General features: G+C 34.7%; 1 long non-coding RNA gene across 3 annotated transcripts; it reads right to left on the bottom strand.

Moving 5' to 3' along the window:
* Nucleotides 1–2,910: 2,910 nt before the first annotated feature.
* On the bottom strand, nucleotides 2,911–5,432 carry LOC149545257 (uncharacterized). 3 transcript variants are annotated; one of them, XR_016353552.1, is made up of 5 exons: nucleotides 5,355–5,432; nucleotides 4,433–5,257; nucleotides 4,090–4,311; nucleotides 3,838–3,950; nucleotides 2,911–3,523 (listed from the first exon to the last, which is right to left on the bottom strand). It is a non-coding gene; the product is annotated as an uncharacterized LOC149545257 (long non-coding RNA). The 3 variants fall into 3 exon arrangements; XR_016353553.1 differs by having other exon boundaries at nucleotides 4,433–5,226; XR_016353551.1 differs by having other exon boundaries at nucleotides 4,433–5,214.
* Between the last annotated feature and the right edge of the window lie 578 nt (nucleotides 5,433–6,010).

Here is a 6,010-nt window from a genome sequence, read left to right as displayed (position 1 = left end):
GGCGTATGTCACCTCCTCTTTGGAGTTGGCGAAGAAAGTGATTTCTCAATTTTGCCAAAATAATGAGACCATTTTCATAACCAAAGAGCATTTTAAAATGCCTCAGGTTTTCTCCCGTTGAGCCTATATATATGCCAAAGAAAAAAGGTTTGTAAAATGTATCATCAAAGAGCCAAAACTCATCCTTGGGGATTTCTTTAATTTCCAAGGAGAGGAGATGTTGCAATCATATGTCTACTATCAAAATCGTAGAGGCTACTATTGTGCCTAATGTTGTGACTATGTCCCAAAACCATGAAAATAATCGATCATGTGTGTAGGCCTTTTATTTATTCTATGATTCATTTCACTTTTATGGTATACATGCAAATGAAACTTTAGTTTAGCTCGTGAAATGCTTGTTTCTTGATGGATTATCCCATGTCTTCTTTTCATTCTTCGAGGTGTCATTACATGATTTATTCTATGTTGCAATAATGGTTATTTACAAGCATATTTCTATTCAAAATGGTTGGTCACATAAGCCTTGTGATTTCCACTCCAAAATTGCTCATGCTTCAAAGTCGAGCGTCTCTACTCCAAGTGAATCACTTTTTGCAATTTCATCTTTTCCATTCTCTTCTCCACCTCAAGCATGAAGAGTTGACTTCTAAAACTCTAGAGGTTACATAGGAGTACACAAGACAACCCCCAACACCATTGTTGCTTCCCATAGGGTTTGTTACACTCCGCTGAAGGGGACTTCGTGCTGGAGGTAACTTCAGTGGTCAACATAGCCTTTGGCATATATCATTTGCAAAAATATTATTAGTATTGATTAGTATAGACACATGATTATAGAGTTGGAACTTCTATGTTATTGTTTACTATTTAGTATTTTAGTTGGACCTCTATTTATGCCATTTTGATCTCATGTATGAAACTTGCATCCTTGGGGTAATTCTGCTTTATGTACGCCATATTTTTATAATAGAAGTATTTAAATCATATTATGCTTCTCAAATGTCTCCAATAAATGGTTTATCAATATTATTAAATGCATATTTAAATTATCTCTACGTATAAAAATTCTCTCTACATACAACAATTATCCTTTCTATCAATAATTATCTTGTATCATCTCGTAAAATTAGTCTTCAAATCATACCCATACCAAAAACACATCTCAACCCATAAAACATCTCTACCTTAAAAACTACATAAAACATAGATGATTTCCCATTCTTCTTTTCGTTTTTGCTTCAACTGATATTTCGTTCAAACTTCCTTCTATTGAAGGTGCCATTTTTATAATAACCTTCTTCTCATAACAATAATCTTCAAAGATTTATTCTCTTACCTATAGGTACCCATAAAAGAGAGGCTTTCCCATTATTTCATTTGTCTTTGCTTCAATCGGTATTTTTCCATTTGTCTTTGCTTAAAGGTATAATCTTCTCTTACGTTAAGGTACTCAACCTTGAATTTATTCTTTGTTAGTGCAAGTTGTCAAACATGTTAGTCTACTTTTTCGTTTTTGGCACTGTTAATATATATAGAGTTTTATTCTTTTGTATTTTACTAGGCGGTGGGAAAGAGACTGACTTTCCAAGCTTCTTTAAGAAAACTAAAACCAGAATTACGACACTGTTCAAAATAGAACAGCTATAAAAAAAAAATCGTTACAACAGATGCAATATGTAGAACTCAATCACACCAGAAGCAATAAATAAACAGAATAACATGGAGTTTTAAGTATTCTTTCTAAATGACTGTTCTTTCTTTAGAATTCAACTATCCTTTGTCAATTACAATTAAAACTGTTCTTTCTCTCTGGAAGTTCAAACTTTCTTCAGGATGTATTTTTTCAATGTAATGAATTACACCTCTGTTCTCGCTTGATCAATTTAGAGCAGAAATCAATATAATTGGTTGATAAGGCTGCAAGCAAGGTTCTTACCGACTTGAGCCTATGTTGGAATGTTGAGCTCACATATATGAATGACTAATGTTTGGCAGTGTTTAATATGGCTACCCTTATATATATTTTCTGCCCCTCTTGTGCTCAACTAGGGTGCCCTGTTTTAAATAAATTCAGAAAGCTGAACAAGAAACAAGAATTATGCACGGGCGTGATACAATAATTCTCAAACTCTCAGAAAAATCTACCAGTTAAACTTGCACTGAACAGCCCAAAACCACCACTTAGTCATTATACGCATGTGTTCCTCGAATTTTTAACCTTACATTCTACAATAAAATACATCCAACAAATCTACATACTTGCAATGCACCTATCCCTAAATTGCTCAAGTCAAAATGGGCATTCCCTGAAACAACGCAAGACCATGTTAAGTCTTACACTGTGTAACTTCCGTATCAGCTAAAGTCTGCTCCATTCTTTCAATTCCAAATACAAAACACGATATCTAATCCAAGCAATACAAATGACGTTGCAGAAGAGCTTTAGACGACAGGGCATTCTATATGATATAATTTCAATCAACTAGTATTTCTCTTCGTTTTATATGATGCTTTTTTTTTTATAGAAAATTGCAATTCAAGTACAAACCACTTCATCAACTAGTTCCCCCAATCACAACATTGACGGCAGTCTGAATTGTGGGAGAGAAAGTGTATATCCCTTGACTGCAATTCAAACTCATAATAGTAAAGGGTAACACCTACTTCAATCGCCATTGTCAGTCTAAATGATCTCTTCAAGAATAAAACAATCAGACTAGATTTAAGGTCTGTATAGGAAAAAAATCAACTAAATGATAATAGTATTACAACTATATTCAGAATCTTTAATGTTAAGCAATATTGCACGGTGGTTAACAGTGCTTCTCACGGGCAATTCAAGCATGGAAAACTTGACAACTCTTGAATTTGGGAACTTGTTAATGCAAAAATTGACATGCTTGCCAAGATCAGAATTTTTCAATTTCATTTCCAATTTTTCAACCCCACAAAACTCAGTACTGTAACGAGTGTTAAGCCACGGTTACAATTCGATTTTCATAGTATCCAAAGAGGAGAGAATCTGCATTTGGCCCATACCCTTTTAAGCAATTAAGATCTAGGGCATTAATCTGTACAGATGAAGGTTAGGCTACTGATGAACAAAATGCTAAAGGGCTAGACCTAAAACAGAATTTGGCCAAAAACAAATCTGTATGGACATGGCATGCTTCTTCATCGACAAACAGAAGAGTATGGTCATAAGAATATGGGAAGGATCAGGGTGGAGTGCTGAACATGCACTCAGATACTAAAATATAAATGTCTTGTTGAATTGACAAGTGATCATTTGAAAGGATTTGGTTTCAATAGCAGGCTTGCTCTTTAAATATAAAACCACCTCACAGTTTAAGAAGCCAAACAAATTACAGTAAAAAAATTAATAATAATGACACCCTTGCTTTTACAATGAATGAGAATCTCCGCGATCTGGAAGAGAAACAGAAGATGCACTAAACCTTCCTTAGCGTAGCATCTTCAATACTTTAGAACCGGAATGCTCTTCTTCCTTGTTTAGATTCTGTAACATTTCAGAAATACTTAGAATGTTATAAATGTTATGAACATTCGTGGGATCGTTTTCTAAACTCATTAAATAGTATCCAACTGTAGTACAATCTTAACCCTTAAGGGCTTACCTAGATCTAATAAATTTAAAATACTATTGTCCCCTGGAAAGCAAAACTGTGTGCTGTCTATAGTCTGGATATTAGGTACTCTAATATAAAATATTTCAAAAATCAAAGTTAAGTTTCACAACCAAGTTCTCACATCGTAAGGATGACTTATCACAATAAATAATTAAGAAGGTGAAATAAATAAATATTTACTTACCAGTACTCCAATTAATGGACATTTCTTCAAAAGCACCCCTTCGACTAGCTTAATATTCGGTTTCGGTGGATTTTACAAAGCGAAAGAGAGGCTCTTTTTGACATTAGGAGACCCTGCAATTAACGAGAAATTTCTTTCATGTTGTTGGTTTGCAGTATCGTAAAATGTTCTTGGAAACTACTATTTTGAAAATGCATTTTCTCATATACCATTCTAAGAGACTCCAGAGTTGTAAGACAGCGAACACTATACCTGAACATATACTTTTTCCACAACATTTTGAGATGTCCAAAATGAAACATAGCTAGCTTTGCAGAGGAATCCATAAGAGAACCAGTCTTTAAGCCAATTTTAAGCCATAAACATCCAAATTCCCCAGTAAAATTATGCAATTGGAGAGCAATCATAGAACAATGATGCCTGAAACTATAGCCACCGTGTTTTGGTGACTTTGTTTCGGATTTGCTATAGTTTCTGCAATTAAAGATTAGCATAACCGTTATGAAATTTCAACACTAGTGATTTGCTAAGATGTTCATTTATAAAACTTAAAAGCACATAGTAGAATAAAAAAATTTCAGGACAAGAATAATACCAATAAGAAAGATGCAAAGCATTTTCTATTTCCCTTCTCAGCCACGGAGGCTGTCATTCATTCTAAAAGCATGAGTGCCAGCATTCTTACATTTCTCACTGCAATGAATTTGATTTCTCAAATTTAGGAGATGCCCATATTTTTTAAAAGCAAGCAGCCATTGTATTGCTCGAAGAACAAAATCATATAAATTCAAGAAGACACTTATTGATTAGGATCTGATTGCGAGTTCAGAACTCCATCTGATCCCTCCCATATTCCTATGATCATATTCTTCTTTTTGTTGATGAAGAAACATGCGATGTCCATCCAGATCTGTTTCCCCACACTGTATGGAGCTAGGCATATTTTAAGTCTCTCCTTATCCAGTCCCTTTTATTCCCCGTGCCATGCCACTAGAACTCAAGATTCATCCTAAAGGGACGTTTAACTGGTCCACTAAATCAATACCACCCAGAACACCAGCGAAGATTAAAAACCATAAGCGATTGATGGGTTCTTCGTTTTTTTATCTGAGATTGTCGATCATATCTTTCAGGCTTTTGTAAGCTTTCAAAGAGGGCAATCCTTGAAAGAAAAATCAGAAAACTCCTTATTCTAAACCTTGTTGTTGGACAGCTTTTCTGACACGGATCATTGATCCAGATCCCACCTTTCCAGCTTCCCCACCTCTTTCACTGCACGGCATTTCAAAATCTCCCACAGATCTACAGTCCCTCAAAGGATTAGTGTCTACATGCTTTAACACAGCAGATTCTATGTTCTTCAACATAACCTTACCACTGAAAAATAAACTCTGGAAGCCCAATTAAGGTTTCATCGTCGCTAAAACAAAAATCAACCAACTTTTAAGAAACCCAGATTTATCAAAAAGTCCAAAAATAAATTAAAAAAATCTAAACAACGAGGAAAGAAGCCTTACAAAGTTACAGATGAAGTCCCGCTAACCTAAGCTACATGGATCTTGGGGAGGAGATGAGGTTGCCCAATCTCCTCCCCTGAGAAACAATGGGTTCTCTCCCCTTTGTTATAGGTCTCCAAACGGTAAGAAGGTGTTCAAAACGTTAAAGACTTCGGTAAACTTAACTGGAGTTTTGTCAGATTACGTTTGGATTCAACCCAAGCATCATTACAGAAAAGGGAGTTGTTGGATGAGTGTTGACTGGTGAGAGAGGGAGGACCGAAGGATGGAAATTCTTTCACATCGGGAAAGCAAAAGCATGTGAGTGTGAGCTGTCTGCCATAGAAATGATATTTCGGGAATATTTTGTCCACCCGAAGCGGTACATTATATGTGGACGAATATAGAGCTTCACTTTGAAAAAGCAACTGTATCAATTAGTGGGTGAGTATGTGGATGTATGTAATTTATATACAGCATCAAAATGTAGCATTTATTGTAATTAAAATTTTAATTAATCAAAAAATAAAATTAATTAATTCATATTAAATTTTAAAATATAATTAATTAATAATTATGAGAGTTCCGTAGACAAGTATGTCCAAGTCTATTTAGGGTAAGGTCAAGGTTTTATTGAGCGGTTTCTCTAAATGTTAATTAAAACTATTTCAAAGTTA

The sequence above is a fragment of the Cupressus sempervirens genome, chromosome 7 (genome assembly GCF_028749045.1).
Source record: "Cupressus sempervirens isolate cs-2001-9-10 chromosome 7, ASM2874904v1, whole genome shotgun sequence".
In the NCBI taxonomy this organism is placed as follows: Eukaryota; Viridiplantae; Streptophyta; class Pinopsida; order Cupressales; family Cupressaceae; genus Cupressus; species Cupressus sempervirens.
Note: the sequence above shows the minus strand (reverse complement) of the source record. Positions and strands in the feature narration are given on the sequence as shown.